General features: G+C 52.6%; 1 long non-coding RNA gene across 4 annotated transcripts in view; it reads right to left on the reverse strand.

Moving 5' to 3' along the window:
- Positions 1 to 16930, reverse strand: part of LOC139079086 (uncharacterized) — a 59698-nt gene that overhangs the window by 38103 nt on the left and 4665 nt on the right. For 2 of the 4 annotated variants that reach the window (XR_011532385.1, XR_011532391.1), the window contains exons 2-3: positions 15676 to 16186; positions 15214 to 15356 (exon numbers count right to left, since the gene is read on the reverse strand). This is a non-coding gene — a long non-coding RNA (uncharacterized lncRNA). Of the gene's footprint in view, positions 1 to 14306; positions 14570 to 15213; positions 15357 to 15675; positions 16187 to 16930 lie in introns of those variants that run through there. The other 2 variants (XR_011532389.1, XR_011532390.1) reach the window with 2 other exon arrangements.

Below are 16930 nucleotides of genomic sequence, written 5' to 3' on the forward strand. Positions count from 1 at the left end.
CCAGGCACTGAGCTACTCCACTCATCAGCCATGCTATGGAGGCATCCCACATACAAAATAGGGGAAGATTGGCACAGATGTTAGCTCAGGGCCACTCTTCCCCAGCAAAAAAGGAGAGAGAGAGAGAAAACTAAGCTTTAGAAAAGTGAAGTGCCGAGGTCACATAGCTCGGACATGTCAATGCTGCGGTTCAAAGCAGTTTTCTGTGGCTCCAAATCCAGTGTCTCCCCACCACCAGGGGCCTGTCCACAGAGAGCTCACATTCTAGTGAGGACTCAGACCTGCAAATGGACAAGTGTCATACCATGTGGTAAGGGAGCCAGGAAATCAGAGCAGTTCAGAGAATAGACTTTGAACTTGGACAAAGCTAGAGGCACCACCCAGCTCTGTGGCCCACTAGCTGTGTGGTTTGTTATTTTAACCCTCTATATCTGAGTTTTCTCATCTGTAACATGGAGATATCAAAAGTCCTACTTCACAGGGGTGGATGAGGATTAAACAAGATACGAAAATCACTTAGCCCCGCACCTGGCATACAGTAGCAGCTCAATAAGCAGAGCTGCTGTATCCCTGTTGAAATGGGGCACATGCGGAGGGAGCATGTAAGAGAGACCCCAAAGCCAGACCCGGTGGTGGTCAGTCCTGTGCAGCTGGAGTCCCAGTGGGACGGAGGCCCCGTTGGCAGGAGTCTATAAACACTTGAGATAAAAGATAACTATGCTCTTTCTGGCACCCACCCTCTGGGAAGAGGGGGCTCCAGGAGCCTAAGCCTGCTCAGGGCCCGGAGCTGAGCAGTGGGAAGGATGGAGGGAGGTTTCCCATCAAGGAGGCTCTCACACCCAGGCACACAGCGTTGTGTCATCCTTCACTCCATTCCCAGCTATGCAGCCTTGGGAAGGAACTCAGCCTCTCAGAGACTCAGTTCCTCATCTTTAAATTGTGAAGGGTAATGCCGATCTCATTATCAAAAGAAAGAATGCATACAAACGACCCAGGGCAGTGCCTGGCACACAGAAGTGCTGGAGAGATGGCAGGTGTATTCACTGCCCTCTTCACACGGTCTCGGCACACTCTGACCTCCCGCCCGGAAGCCCTCGTAGCGCCAGGTGACGGAGGAAGTCCTTCAGCAGCCCCCACACCTCTGTGTGCACGTGCACGCACATACACACACTGAAGGGAGGATCAGGTCTGAAACAATCTCAGCAGCGTTCTAAGCTCTGCAAGCCAGTGGGAAAACCATGGCTCTCAAAGAAACATTTGCCGGAGACCAGACCAGCTCTACCTTCCACATTGCCACACAGAATCTTCACTCTGTCCCCTCTTCCTCCATCCCATCCCCAACCCGGTCTCCTAAAAGAAAACTCTTCCTCGGGCCCTGGACGCTGTCCAGTTTGGATAGCCCTGAGAAATATTTCCACGTGGGCCACTTAAAGCACTTCCTCCCTATGGTTCCTATCTGATCCGTGGGAGGGGTCGGCGTCCACTCCCCTCGTGTGTTGGTGAGAGCCTGAGCAGGGAAGGAGTCAGGAAGGGCTCAAGGTGTCAGATAAAAGGGGCCACGGGGCAACGTAATCAGCAGCCGGAGTGAAAGCCTTCCCACGCCCTCCTAACGTCAACAGATTGGGTGACTTCCTTTCCCTTCCTTGTGGCCACAGGGCCCGTGAGGGGGGCTCTCACAGGGTTCCACCTCTTTTTGCCTTTGAGCCAGGCATTATGTTCCCTGTCCACAGGCAGAAGCACTAAGTTCAGAGAAGGGGAACCACTCACCTCCGACCACATAAACAGTGAGAAATGCAGTCACAGACTCAAATCGCCTGATTCCTGATGCAGGGCTCTTGCACCAGACGTTTCCCTTGTGATGTTTCCCTTATAATATTAGAATGAAATGATAATAATAATAATATCATAGGGGTGCCACAAACTAAGAGCTCGATAAAAATTAGCTAAGGGCTGTTAACTATCATTTGTACTCCTAGCAACAACCGGGGAGGAAAGAATTGTTACCTCCATTGGTGGATGAGGAGATCGAGACTCAGAGGGTCAGGGATGAGCATACTGGCCCACGGCCTGCTTTTGTAAATAAAGTTTTATTAGAACACAGCCATGCTCATTCGTCTACGTGTTGTCTGTGGCTGTTTTCACACTACAACAGCAGAGGTGATTGCTTGCGATAGAGAACGTATGACCCAAAATGCCTCAAATATTTAGTATCTGGCTCTTTAAAAAAAAAACATGTGCCAACCCCTGGCTAAGGGATTTGGAAGCGTTCCCACAGTTGTAAGAGGCAGAACCACGACTCCAGAGCCTGCAGTTTTAGTCACCGCGCCTTCCCACCCCCCTCATTCAGCTAGACAACAGCTCTCTGCTCATCACTGTCACGGGCTGCATCGTGCCCCCCCAGATTCTTATGCTGCAGCCCATCGCTGGTACCTCAGAATGAGACTGCCTTCCGAGACGCTCTTTACCAAGGTGACTAAGTTTGCAGGAAGTCGTTAGGGAGGCCCCACTCCAATGTGACTGGTGTCCTTCCAAGAAGAGGGGATGTGGACAGGGACTCATGCAGAGGAGAGACCAAGTGAGGACAGAGAGAAGACAGCCGTCTGATAGCCAAGGAGAGAGGCCTCAGAAGGAACCAAGGCTGCCGACATCTCGAGCTTGGACTCCAGCCTCCAGACCAGTGAGAAAGCGCCTCTCTCTCATTGAAGCCGCTCAGTCTGGGGGCCCGGTTCCGGCAGACCCAGCAAGCCCACTCAGTGCTGGACCTGTTCTGAACACGAGAGAAAGAGACAGGCCGGGGCAGTGGTACTCGATAAATGTTAGTTATCACTATGATTTCCTAAGAACTCTGCTTGCTGGGAGACACTCAGCCCCCACAGAACGCCGGGGAGCTGAGTGCTCTTTGATCCCCATTTTACTGATAAGGCATTTGAAGCCCAGAAAGGTTATGTACTTGCCCAAGATCACACAGCTAAGAGGAGAGGAATAAGATGCAGCCAGCTTCCAGCAGGGTTGGGTGTACTGGACAGTAAATGAACATCCAGCAGGGAAGTATTAGAGGCCACTAGTGATGGCCACTGCCCCTTGACTGGTTCAGTGCAGCCTGGCCATGCAGCAGACCAACCAGTGGATGGGACCTGTGGGATGTGGCCCGTGCTCGAGCCCCTGCCATCAGCACCCAGCCACAGCCTCCCCACACTGGTTCCGGCGATGCAAGGCCGGGGCGACTGTGAGTCCCTAGCTCCCCTGGGAAGGCTCCGAGTGCGGCTAAGTGTCACTCTCACTGGTTGCCCATCCATGGCACTGCCTCCTGGCTTCTGGGAAAGAAAGAACTGAATTTATAAACCTGCTTCCTGACTCTGTCTCCCTCTGCCGCCCCGCCAGGCACTCAGGCTGCCACAGGGGCCAGTGAGGTCATCTGTGACAACCACCCCGTGCAGTGCCCGCACAGAGGGGACTCCAAATGGTGCAACTTCCTAGTCCCTTGTTCCTCACTTCCAGAGGGGCGCTTCTTAGCAACCCTGAGGACGGAGCTGGGAGAGAACCCTGCCCACCCGAAGGACTGCGCTCAGGGCCACACAGCACTCAGTGCGCCACACGATTCCCTGAGTGCCTTCGCTATGGGACAGAGCAGCGGTCATGGTGGTGGCGTGGCTCCTGCCCGCATGGGCTCCCAGTCTAACGGGAGAGAGAAAGAGCATGAACGAGGGATCACAGACGTGATGAGGGTGACCAACCAGGAAGTGCAGAGCGAGTGAGTTTACAGAAGAGGCCTCACCCTGGTGCGTGGGGAGCAAGGAGGAAGGGCTCTTCTCAGGAGATGTCCTTTAGATGGAAGGAGGAGTAGGAATTAGCCACAGGATGGGGATCCGAGATGCGCGCTGTGCTCCTGTCGCAACCCACAAATGGCAGTGTGACCTCTGACACTTCCTCCCCAGTCTGGGCCTCTACTTTCCCACTCACACACCACAGGGGTAGCTCGGGACCTAGCTTCCTTCAAGTTCTAAAAGCCTGTGGCATCTCTGGCATCAAATTCAGGGAAGAGAAAAATTGCACCCCCTCCCTTTCATATCCTACAAAAGTACACATTATGCTATCCAAAAATAAATTGGGGATGTCTCTGTCCTTGGTGAGACTCTGCGCCCCCCAAGGTCAGGGATGGAGTCTATCCAGCATATGGGCCTCCCATGCCCAGGAGAGAGCCTAGCCCACACTGGGAACCAAAAGTCCTTCTGGTCTGTGTCTTCAGAGACCTTGAGGTCACCATGCAAAGTCAGAGGCGTTAGAAAGGATCATATGGGAATCCTAAGGAAGTGAAATCATTTTTATGAAGATGCCCCTATTCCCACGTTATCACACGTAGCTGTGAGCACAGCCTATGGGACCTGGATTATCCACCTCCCTTCACAGATGAGGATGAGGAAGTACCGTTTATGGAGCAACAATTATGCACTCAGTGCTACGCTAGGTCATCCATGCTTATCATCTCATTTTGTATTTACTCTTCACCCCAACTGCCAAGTGGAGATTAACCTCATGTTGGAGATAAAGAAACTGAGGCTTGGAGAAGGAAAATAACTTGCCCAAGGTGCTGAGTCATAAGCAATCCTGGTCCCAAAGCTGGAGTTCGGTCCAAAGCCCATGGCCTTCATTCATCCTTTTAAAAAGCCGCACCTAGCACACAACAGGTGCTGCTGCCCCACCCACCCCATGACGTCCCTGACCCTGAAAGACCCAGAAGCAGAAAAGTGAGGTGTGAAGGAGCAGATCCACCCCTCCAGCTCCCTCAGGCCAAAGCCTGGCCTCAACAGGGAGAAAACGGATTCTACACTGGAAATGCGATTGCAGTTTGAGAGGACTACCTGGCCAGGAAACACTCAGATCGTCCATAAAGGGACATTCCATCCAACACATCTGTTGGCAATTATTAGAAGGAAATCAAACTGTGGGGCCAGAGACCTCCCTGAGGAGACGCGAGAGATGAGCAGCCGGTCCCTTCCGGGCAGAGACTGGTGTGGAAGCAGAGACACATCAACAAGGCTGCAGCGACAGGGGAAGTGGAGGGGAAGAGGCTGGAGAAGTGGGGTAAGAAGGACTCAGGTCGTAAAGGCCCTCGCAGGTCAAAGCAGGGATTCTGGACTTTATTCCAAGGATAAGAGAGAGCCTTCGCTGGAATTTACGCAGGAGAATAACAAGCTGATTTGCATTTACAAAACATAGTCTAGTTGTAGCATGGAGCAGAGATTGGAGAAGAGAAGATGCCAATTCTAGAAGCTGATGAAGAAATCTAAGAGATGACAGTGGCTCAGCCCAATGACAATGGAGATGGGAGAGGAGAGATGTGGAAAGGATTTCAAGGAGCTCAGCAGTCATCTATGGAGACAGATTTGATCATCGGTAATTTCTCCCGAGGAAACTCAGGACATCAGGACAAATCTGTGTCACTGGCTCCAAAGACCTGCTTAGCTAGGGGGACTCTGGGCAGTCAGCCAGGCCTTGCCCCCGACCAGTGATGCTGGAGGCTTTGGAACATGGAGCTGGAAGGAGGGGAAGTGGCTCAGCGACCAGGCCAAGAGCAGCATCTGGCATAGGCAAGATCAAGTGATAGATGTATGAAAGTATAAAGATTGCTCAGGGGCCGCCCCGTGGCAGAGTGGTTAAGTTCGTGCACTCTGCTGTGGCGGCCCAGGGTTTCACTGGTTCGGATCGTGGGCGCAGACATGGCACCGCTTTTCGAGCCACGCTGAGGCGGCGTCCCACGTGCCACAACTAGAAGGACCCACAACTAGAATATACAACTATGTGCTGGGGGATTTGGGGAGAAAAGGCAGGAAGAAAAAAGAAGATTGGCAACAGTTGTTAGCTCAGGTGCCAATCTTTAAAAAAAAAAAAAGAAAGAAAGAAAGAAAGAAGATTGCTTAACCAAATCCCTCATTTTATAGCTGAGGATCCTAGAACTGAGGCGTAGTGGCTGAAGCACGGTCCCCGTTATCCAGCAGACACGGGTTTCATGCTGACCTCGTCACGGACTAGCTGGGGAAGCCACGTGACCACTGTGAACCTAGATTTTTCCATCTGTAAAGTGGGTATAATAAGACCTCTTTCTCATGCGTCTTGCAGGAGACTTGCAAAAGTGAAGTAAATTACTGGCAAGTCACCAAGCAGAGTCCACTTACTTAGGCGTTGGAGATGACGAGAAGCGGACAGACCCGAAGACACTCAGAGGTTAGAAAGCAGAGGAACTGGTGGTTGATTGGACGCATGCGGCGGGTAAGAGAAAGGGCAGAGGGCAGGATGCCGCTCAGATCCCGGATGCCAGATCCTCCCACAGGCACCCGGGCTGCCGGCCCGTGGGTAGGGAGCTAAGTAATGCTCCACGCCTCCCTCCCTCACCACTGAGAAATCCCCTAGCAGACTGGGCACCCATAAAAACGAAATAAGAGAAATGCACATTCATCAAGCATTTGATACCTGCCAGCTGAGGACTTGACAGGCATGATGTCACTTAAGCCTCACGATACCTGTGAGGAGGCAAGTGGTAGTACTCCATTTGACAAGTGAGGAAACCGAGGCTCAGAGAGGTGACACAGCCTGCCCCAGCCCCTTGGTGAAGAAGGAGCAGACCCTGTCTCCCACCTGGGTGGAGGGCCCAGCGGGCACTGGAGGGTGGCGGCCCCCATGCCCTCCCTCACTGGGCGGGCTGGGCCCAGCCCAGCAGGCGACTGACTGAGTGGGCAGGCTGGTCAGAAACAGCCGGGCGGGCACCTGCGTGAATTTGTGACCCCACAGCCAGGCGTTCCTGCTGCCTGTTGACAGCACCTGGATTACGTGCGCAGAAGAGGAACAGGCCCCAGCCTTTCGACACCGAATCCCAGCCTGCCTTGGCCCTCAGGACCTCCTGCTCCCGCAAGACTGTGGTCCCCGATGGCCCTGCTCCTCGAAGGGTGGTCCTTGGACTGGCAGCCTCGGCCCACCTGGGAGCTCATTAGAAATGCAGAGCCTCGGGCCCCACTGGAACTTCTGAGTCAGGATCGGCGTCTAAACAAGATGTGCAGCCATTGGTGTCCACGGCCACACAGTAGGAAGAGCCTCGGCCCGCAAATCCAGAGACCCAGGAGAGTCCTGACCAACCACTGAGGGGCTCTGCGACCCGGGGCACGTCCCTTCTCCTCTCTGGGCCTCAGTTTCCTCATCTGTAAAATGAGCTGCTTAGACCAGACACCCGCTAAGGGGATGTCAGCCGGTAGCGGGAACAGAGGCCTGGGGAGTCAGGCTCAAAGCTCCGCAAATACTTTAACGAAGTGAGTCGTTAACGCCACAGACCTTCACCGAGTACCAGTTATGCGGCAGGGTGCTCAGCCCTGTGGATGACAGTGACAAACAAGGCCTGGATCCAATGAGTTTGTGTCAGTTAATTCTCTGGCTGATGAAATGGGGCTAAAGCTCCACCTCTACTCCATACAGGCTGTCTGACTTTGGAAACACGACTGAACCTCCCCAAGATCCAGTTTTCTCACCTGTAAAGTAATAACAATAATAATAAGAGCAGCTAACATTCATTGGGCACTTACTGTTGTCGGGCACTAGTGTAAACACAAGGATTCCCCGGGAGGCAGTGAGCGCGAGTTCCAATCCTGAGTAAGGCCCCCAGCCATCCCCACGGCTTTGGGGCAGTTACTTGATCCTTCTGTGCCTGGGTCCCTGTGGTGAAGGCATGGATGTTGCCCCTTCAAGGAATGAAGAACCCAGTGCCCCAGTGGCTGGGAGTGCTGCCTGGGAACAGCCAGCCCACACTGCCCGAGCTCTTCCGGGAGGGCCTCCGTGAAGTAAGCTGCCTCCCCCAAGTTCAGGCTCCGTCCAGGGTCCGACCAACGCAGCAGCACGAAGCCCAGCCCTGAACCCCAACTTGGACCGACCAAAGCACCGTCCACGCTCCAGAGCCCGTGGGGTCAGCTGAGGCCTCTGCTGAGACCCACCACAGCTCAGCTTCTCCCTGGGACCACCTGCCTCTTCCCCTCCTGCCGCAGTGCTGGTCCCAGAGCACCCCTCACACAGCCTGCACGCCCCTCTCCATCTCAGAGTCAGCTTCCTGAGCAGCCCAGCCTGCTGGCTCCCACCTGTGAAGTGGGGACAGGTGCACTGGCTCCTGCGAGGGCTCCCCTGCACAGGAAATGAGTGAAGGTGGCCATGAAGTGCTGAGAGCGCCGGCAGTGTGCAAGAGGGCTCCGTGCGTCTGCTGTCAGTGTCATCGCTGCTACTGTTATTCCATGAGGACCGCTGAGGACGGAACTGTCCCTGGCCCCAGTCTAAAGTGAACAGCAGGTGCTGGGGCACTGAAGCAGCTCAGGGGGGTGTGACCGAGGGAGGGAGAGAAGGGCAGCCCAGTAGCAGGGAGAGGGTGAGGTGAGAAGGGCTGAGGGGGCCATGGGAGGGAGAGGGCCAGACCACCCAGGTTCTCGCAGGCTCTGCTCCTAAAGTCGTGGGAGGCCACCAAAGGGTCTTCAGCAGGAAGGACACACCATCCCTCAAAGTTGCCCAGCCCAGGGTAGTACTGAGCCCGTGTCAGGCGCATCCTTACTCCTGCCTCCCGACAGCTCCCAGGCATCTGTCTGTGTCCCCTCAGGGCAACTCAGGATGCCCCCGTGCCACCCCCTCTACTTAGGAAACACAGACCTCTGGCCCCCCGAACTCTTCTTGAAGACAATCACCTCGACTTACCCCAAGGATGCATTTACCAGACCTGTTTTTAGGTTCCCTCTGCACTCTGGTTCCCTCCCCTGGATACCCAGCTTGTCTCCATCCGCTCGAAGTGGAACAGACTCGACAAGCCGCCCTGCTTTGTTGAGGCCAGGCCAGTGAAGGCAGAGCAGGCACCCAGCCCCTCCTCCCCTGGTGATGCACCTGAGGTGTGCTGCCTTTCTGTGAACCCTGAATGAATGAATGGTGAGTGGCTCATGTGACAGGACTGGAGTGTGCACAGGGTGGCAAGGAGTGCATGGAGAACACTGCTCAAGATGTGAACCTAATGATGGTGGTGTCTCCCTCTGGGGGTTTCCAGAACGGCCCTGCGATGGAGAGAAGACGGCTGGGACAAAGGAAATGGTGCCAGATTGGAGCTGAATCATCTCCAGGCTCTGGTCAGCTCATTCACTCAGCAAAGAGCCATGCCCCACGCAGAGCCATCCTACATCCACAGGAACTGTTTGTGGAGCAAAGAAAGGTTGGTCAGACTGGCCCAGACTGACATTTGGAACAGGTACGGCAGGGGGTGGAGAAAAGAGGGATCTTGAAGTCTTTTTCCTTCAGGCCTGATTCAGTAAAGATTCGAGCAGGCTGCTTCTTAGAATGTTATAAAGGATGTATTCTTCGTCCCAGCAATTCCACTCCCAAAATTTTTCCTACAGTTAAATCAGACTTATGATGAGGTTATTCATTACTACAGTGTCTGTAACAATAAAAGATAAAAACAATCCAAAAGACAATCGATGAGGAACTGAGAAAATAAGCAGATATATCCCTACAATGAAATGTCATATTACCATAAAAGGAAAAGAATAATTAAGTTTGCCACGCGCTGTTATGGAAAAATCTCAAGATAGACTGCAGAGTGAGAAAGTACAGTGCGGAACAACAGTAAACTGCTCTTTACATTAAATGAAAAGCTGTGGGGTGGTTCTCTGTCGTTGTGCCCTCTCTGCTTATGAGCATAAAACATTGCAGGCAGAAAAGCAAGGACCTTGCTTGTTGGGAGTGCTGAAGGGCAGGATGAAATAGCAGATGTGAGAAGGGAGTGGATGGGAAATTCTCACCTTGTGTCATGCTATACTCTTTTATCATTATTATCCATTTAAAAGTTTATTTCTGGTGAGTAAAAAACAATAATAATTTATGTCACAACCAGAAGGACCTACAACTACAGTAAACAACAATGTACTGGGGGTCTTTGGGGAGAAGAAGGAAAAAAAAGATGGGCAACGGATGTTAGCTCAGATGCCAATCTTAAATTTAAAAAAAGAAGAATGGCGTCTGAGCTAACACGTGTTGCCCATCTTCCTTTTTCCTTCTTCTTCTTCCTCTCCCCACAGACAAGTAAACCAGTCCAACCCAGCAGGGCCAGAGCCATGAGGAAAGGAGGCTCAGGGGACTATGGGAGGTGGAAGAGGCAACGGGCCAGTCCAGAAGCTTCAGAGCAGATTCTCAAGAGAAGGGACACTTGAGTGCGAACTGAAAGAACTGGAGATAGGCTGGTAACGCTCAAGGAGGGCAGTCAAGGCAGAGCAAAGGGCCTGAGCAGAAGCCTGGAGCTGAGAAAGCGAGGAATACAGTTGAGAAACCGTGTGGGTGGGCGCGCGTGGAGCAGAAAGTGCTCATGGGGACAGGGCTGAGAAGAAGGCAAGAAGATGATTCTGATGAGCCTTGTAAATCAAACCCTTAGCCAAGAAAGGAGGAAAGTCAGACAGCCTTAGATAGATGACTGACATCATCGGGTTTATATTTTAGGAAAGAGAAAATGGGAAGAAAAAGGACTAGAAAGAGGGAGAAGAGAAGCAACAATGAATGGAGAAGGATGGATTAATTACAAATAGTGACGGAGTGCCAGACTCTGTCCTTGGCACAGGGAGGCCAGAGTGAACTGGGCAGAAACAACGCTGCCCTCATGGTCCTGGTGGGAAAGTGACATTCACAACGTGCTGGAAACCTGTAACCACTGGTAACCACGGGTGTCAGGGGAGGCTCTGAGGAGAAAAGGAGCTTTCGGCCGAGATCCAAAGGATGAGTAGGAGTTAGCTAACGAGAAAAGGGATGGAGAACTGTTCCAGGCATGGGAACAGCATCTGCCAAGTCCCTGAAGTGCAAAACTCTTGGCACAATCAAGAATTGAGGCCCCCAGTGTAGCTGGAGCTCAGAGGCCATGGACCACAAAGGCAATGGGGAGAGCTGGGAGGCAGCTTGGAGCCAAAACCCATGGCTGTGCTAAGGAGCTTGCATTTTATCTAGAGAAAGGAAGAGAAGAAACACAAAGAGGAAGAAGGGAAAGAGAGAACTGGAAGGCAAATTTCCTGAATTCAAGCCATTTGAGATCATATTGGCAGTTGAAAACGCCAGGATGGGATTTCAGAGCATTAAATGGCCTCGGGCCATCCTACCCAGCCAAGGGTGGTGTCACAGCTCCCCCAGCCAGCTCAGGGCCCTCCTCCCCATGGCAGGCTTCAGGCCTCGAGGGAGACCTTCAGAGATGAGTGGTTTGCCCCAAGGACCAGCGGCAAAGGGCTTGCCCCTCCCCCAGGCAGCAGCAGGAGACGCACTGCAGGTGGAAGCCATCAAAAAGAGAGTAGCACAGGGCTCTGAGACACCTGCGGGAGGGGCCGCCGGGGGCCCCTTGCTGGGAACTCCTCCAGCTGATGCTAAGGGAAGAAACCCGAGCTCTCTCTGGCAGGAGCCAGACGGGCCCTGGAAATGTTTTTCCCCTTTGGGGGCTTTTGCAAAATCTGTGATGGACTCAAGACGCAGAATTTAGAATTTTGTAGCCAAAATGTGTCTTCAGCATCTTTGAATCCCACCCCTAGCTTTAGAGAAGAGAAAACCAAAGCCAAAGAGGGAGAGTGACTTTCCCAAGGTCAGAAGGCAGGTCCCAGCAGAGCGAGCACTGCTGAGTAAGTCCCAAGACTGTCTGTTCAGGGCTTTTGCCAATAACAATCACAGTAACAGCAGCTAACATGTACTGAGCACTGACTATGGACTAGACTCTGTGCTAAGTGCTTTCAATGTTTTTACACACTTAATCTGTGCCACTACCCCAGTCAGACTGGTAATAGTATGATTCTCCTTTTACAGATGAAGGCACAGAGAGTTTAAGTAACTCTCCCAAGGTGGCACAGCTGGCAGAGTTAGACTCGGGCAGCTGCACTTTTAAAGACCACTCGGAATGCAGACAGATGACCCAACCCCTCAGCTCCAACCCACCTCCCCCAAAAGGCAGAATCTCTTCACTAATGCGGACCCCCCCTTTGTAAAATTTGGGTTGTTTTGGACCTGAGTGGGTTCACCTATCGTCTTCCACCCCTGCCCTCCCTTGGTCTGGAACAGCCAGTGGTCTGCAATGATAATACACCAGGGCAGCATACCAGCACTTTCTCCTCTATGCTAAACAAATGTTCCCATCACCAATGACCTCAAGATAGAAACAACAAGGTCACATGTCATTATGTCAGCAGGGCCCCACGCCCCTTCCACCACTACCCCCTTTCTGTACCAGGCTTTCCATCCCTGCTGGCTGATTTATATGGATTACATCACTGGGCATCCTTGTCCTCTGGCCAGTGGGAACAATGGGAAATACGACCAGGAGATTAGAGGAAGGGAGAAAAGCGAGGGTGGGGTGTTTATCCCCCAGCTGCCTCTCTTTGCCGTCACCACAGTCTGGCTGAATCCCTCACCCGCAGGCCCCGCTGCTGTAAGGGACCCTGCCATGCAGCCCTCCCTTCCTCTGGCTCAGCCACCACCCCACCCCTCACGGCTTCTGGGCTGGGGGTAGTAGGGAAGCCTGTCTGTTATTCGCTCCAGGCTTCTGCGCCTCCCTTGTGATTTCCCGGCGTGCCATTCTGCCATGAAGAGTTCTTTGATCAACTTCTCGGTGAACTTTGATCAACTTCTAATTTGAGTGTGCCCTCCGTTTCCTGACTGATGCACAGGCTATTCCTGACCTTCTGGATCGTGCACTCTGCCACAACCCAGGTGAGCTGGGACCGACATAGTGCTGCTGGGCGCTCACTGGTGGTGTCCCTCCTAAAAAGCTAACCAGGATCCCCGTGCTAGTCAACTGACTTCAGGGTCATCGTTAGGGCTGATTCTAAAGCCTGCAGCCTAGTCTCCAGAGCTGTTAGCCTCGGTCACTGACAGTTTCCGCAAACACAGCCTGAGTGACCACTCAGTCACGAAAGCCCGGTGGTGCACAAGTGTTCTCTCATCCTGATGGGGACCCTGCCAGGTTTGCGGCATCCCCCCATTTTCAGAGGAGAACCTGGGGCCCAAAGAGACGGAGATCAGTGCTCTGGTTGGTGAGGCTCTTTTCCCGCCGACCTGCTCCCCTCTGGCACACCCACCCTGACGGCCACCCTTCCTTCCTCCTGGCACTGCTTTCCTGCCCCATCTTTCTCACTGTGGCCTTTCTTTCTTTCTTTCTTTTTTAATTCTTCTTCCCAAAGCCCCCATACATAGTTGTATATTGTAGTTGTGGGTCCTTCTGGTTGTGCTATGTGGGATGCCTCCACAGCATGGCCTGATGAGCAGCACCATGTCCACACCCAGAAGCCAAACCAGAAAAAACCTGGGCCGCCAAAGCGGGCACGCGAACTTAACCACTCGGCCACAGGGCCAGCCCCTCACTGAGGCCTTTCATCTCCTCGTGTCTCTCACTAACCCACAGCTCGTGCCCTTCCTTCCCTTTCACGTCCTTTAAGAGTAGGTTCTAAGAACTCATTGATAATGTCAACAAATGACCAACACTTGCATTAGTCCTTTGCAATTTAAAACTAACTTCACGTTGATTGCTTGGTTTATCCTGAGGTTAACAGAAGCCCATAATGGTGTCGTCCTAACCCAAGACTTACCCTTCCCTCTTGTGATTGCTTGTTTCATTGTCTTCCTTGTGAAGCGGAGTCTCTGGGAGTGTGGGGCTGCTTCTGCCTTGCTCATCACTGTAGCCCCAGTGCTAAAATGCAGTGCCTGTTGTCTGGTAGACCCCCAGTAGATAGGTATTGAGCAAACCAGCCAGGCCTGCAGCTGGTTGAACAGGGAGCCTGAGAAAGCAGGAGGAGTCCAGGGTGGGGGAGGATCCCTCCTCTGGTGAAAGGCACCACTGGCCACCCGGTTGCTTCAGGAAAAGCAGACGTAGAGCTAGGAAGGGAATCACGGTGGCGAAAGGACCCAATCAAGCTTCGCTGTGGCTCCTCCAAACTGCTGACAGGAAGAGCAGTGCCCAAGTGATGCTTCCAAGAGGGCTGGGAGAAGTCCTTTGGGTGATTTTTACTGAATCTGGTCATTCTGCAGCCTATAACACTGAATCTGATAGGTCTACAATATTTTATTGCCAGAAAATCATCTGTGACAACTTAGGCAAGTTAGGGGACTATTTGGCCTCAAATCAACCTAAAAAAAACAGTTTCATAGAAGTTTCAAGAAGGAAACAAAAAATGAGCCCCATTGAAGCAAATGTTTTTGACCCAGGTCAGACTCTGGAAACAAAATCACATGAATGTTCAGACGTGTTGGAAAATTAGCTTAAAAGAACATTCACCACACCTTCCAAATGCCTTCTTCTTTGGGGGACTTTAATTAAAAGGTCAGAGGAGCTCTGGCACAAAGGATGACAAATGGGAAGGGATCATCTTAGAGAAGCCATTGGCACAGAAACAGAGAAATCTGGGCTGGCTCGGACGCTCAACATTTATTAAAATTCCCAAAGTGTGAACTCACGCCTGAGTCAGACGGTCAGTGGGCTTCCTGGAGAGAGCAGTGGGGCCCATAATGAATTCTGCAGCCAGAGGCCTTGCCACCAACTCCAAGACTGGGGCTGAGACAGGGAAGGTGGAAAACCAAAGCTTAGATATGGAGCCTTAGGAGAGCAAGGTCCTAATGCAGAATAGAATTTGCCTTGGTGGGCCCATCCTGGCTTAGGTGGGCTCGGAAAGGGGGCTTGTTTGGGCCTCAGTCAACAGCTAGTCTGAGGGGAATGAAGTGGAGGCTGAAGAAACCGTCAAGGCATTGCATGGTTGTGTCCTAAGCAAGAAGGCAGACTTATTATGGGGAGCTGGGGGCACCTGAAAGACCTTCACGGGCCCCACCCTATCTGTCCATCCCATAAATGTCAGTGCTCCCCAGGATTCAGTCTTGGCTCCCTTCTCTGTTACTCCTCTTCAGCTCCAACCTCGCTCATGAGACCCAGACTCATATTGCAATCTGCCTACTAGACTTCTCCTACTGGGTGTCTCAGTGGTCCTTCAAAAGCAAGAGTCCCCAAACCAAACTCATCTTCCTGCCTACCCTACAAACTGCTCATCCCCTGAGCCCCGACTATGAGTGAGGACAAAACCATCCACTCAGACACCTAAGCCAAAAACTTGTGATTGGCCTCAACTTTTCCCTTCCCACTAGTCACCAATTCTGGTTCTGTCTCTTAAATGGGTCTCAAAGCCAGCATCCCTTACCGCTCCTTACCGAGAATACTTCAGATGCATGCAGGCGCTGCCGTGCAGATCCTGCGGTAGGTCCAGCCAACTTACAGTAGCTCAGAGCCTCTGGATGGCTCTGTCAGCTTCACCTCCTGCTGAAGTGCAAAGGCCCTTCCCCAGCCTTGAATCCTAAAACCAAGCAACAAAGCCAGCGCTTACAGGACCCAAGATCTTGGCTCTTTGCCCTAGGGCTCCTTGTTTCTCCTTCAGCTGAGGCTCCTGACTCGGCCTTGGCTGGGAGCCCCAGCGCCCTTCCACTTACTCTGCCCAGATTCCTCAGACACCTGCTTGCCTCTTACTCGTCATCCTCGCTATCTCCCACCTCCCACTCTGAGTTGCTGTGCAGAGCCTCTCCTGAATGAGCCTCCAAGCCTTCTCTATGTCCTCCTAGCCCTCTGGATGTCCCCGTCACCACATTCGCCTCACTGTACTGAATTTTCCTGCTCACTTGTATAAGTGGCTCCCTGGGAAGGGCTGCTTAAAATGAGGTCAGTTTCCGTTATATCCAGAAATGGAGGCAGCAAGTCACTTTAGAGCAAATCACGTGAGTACTTAAATCAGTAGTTTAACACATTAAAATCTGTTTCTCCCTTACGCCACAACCCAACCGTAGTAGGGAGCTTGCTCTGTGCGTTATTCAGTGGCCAGACTCCTTCCACGTGGGTCCTCGGAGTCCTCTCCATACAGCAGGTGGGCGAGGAAAGAGCAAAGATGACACGTGGGCCAGTTCTAGAAGCAGTATACTCACTTCCATCCACATTCTCTTGGCCACGCCTGGCCTCAGGGGAGTCTGGAAACGTAGTTGAGCTCCATGCCCAGGAAGAAGAAAAGAACATGAATGTTGGTGAGCGCCAGCATCTTCTGCCATGCGTGGCAATGTTTCCCAGGCCAGATTCTGTCCGTTTGATTAGTCACCAAGTTTCCTCTCGGGAAGGAGAATCATCCCCGCTTGGAGAAACCTGGGCAGCAGCAGCAAGAAAAATCAAAGGAGAGGCCCCTTCAGACTCCCTCCGCCGCAGCCACTACACCGGCTCCCCTCTCCAGACACCCGGCAGCCACCAGACTGTCCCAGGGCAAGCCATCGCCCACGGACGGTGGGCGCCTCCTGCCTTAGAGGGTGGGTTTGACTCCGGGTTTTTTGTGATGGCCTAGGAGGCAGCAGGACCAGGGTCACCCACAAAGAGTAGTGAGTATCCGGGGAGTCCAACACAGCTAGTTTAGTGGAGGAGAAGGAATGGGCTTCTTTTGTTTTTTTTTGAGGAAGATTATCCCTGAGCTAACATCCGCCACCAATCCTCCTCTTTTTTGCTGAGGAAGATTGGCCCTGAGCTAACATCCGTGCCTGTCTTCCTCTATTTTATATGTGGGACGACTGCCACAGCATGGCTTGACAAGCGGCGTGTAGGTCCTCACCTGGGATCTGAACCCATGAACCCTGGGCCGCCGAAGCAGAGCACGCAAACTCAACTGCTATGCCATGAGGCCGGCCCAAAATGGGCTTTGTTTTACTAAGAGCAGGAAGGAGCTAGAGAGAACACCATGGTGGAGGGTTGTATCTGCAGCCGAAACTGTAAAGTCGGACCCTTTAATTTCATTAGTTGGTCTTTTCTGCTAAATTCTGAGCTACTCAGAGGCAGAATCTCTGTGTTCTCTATCCCGTAGCCCCAGGGCTGGGGGCAGAATCTGGCATGGAGCAGGCGTGA

This window comes from Equus przewalskii, chromosome 2 (genome assembly GCF_037783145.1).
Source record: "Equus przewalskii isolate Varuska chromosome 2, EquPr2, whole genome shotgun sequence".
Lineage (NCBI taxonomy): Eukaryota > Metazoa > Chordata > Mammalia > Perissodactyla > Equidae > Equus > Equus przewalskii.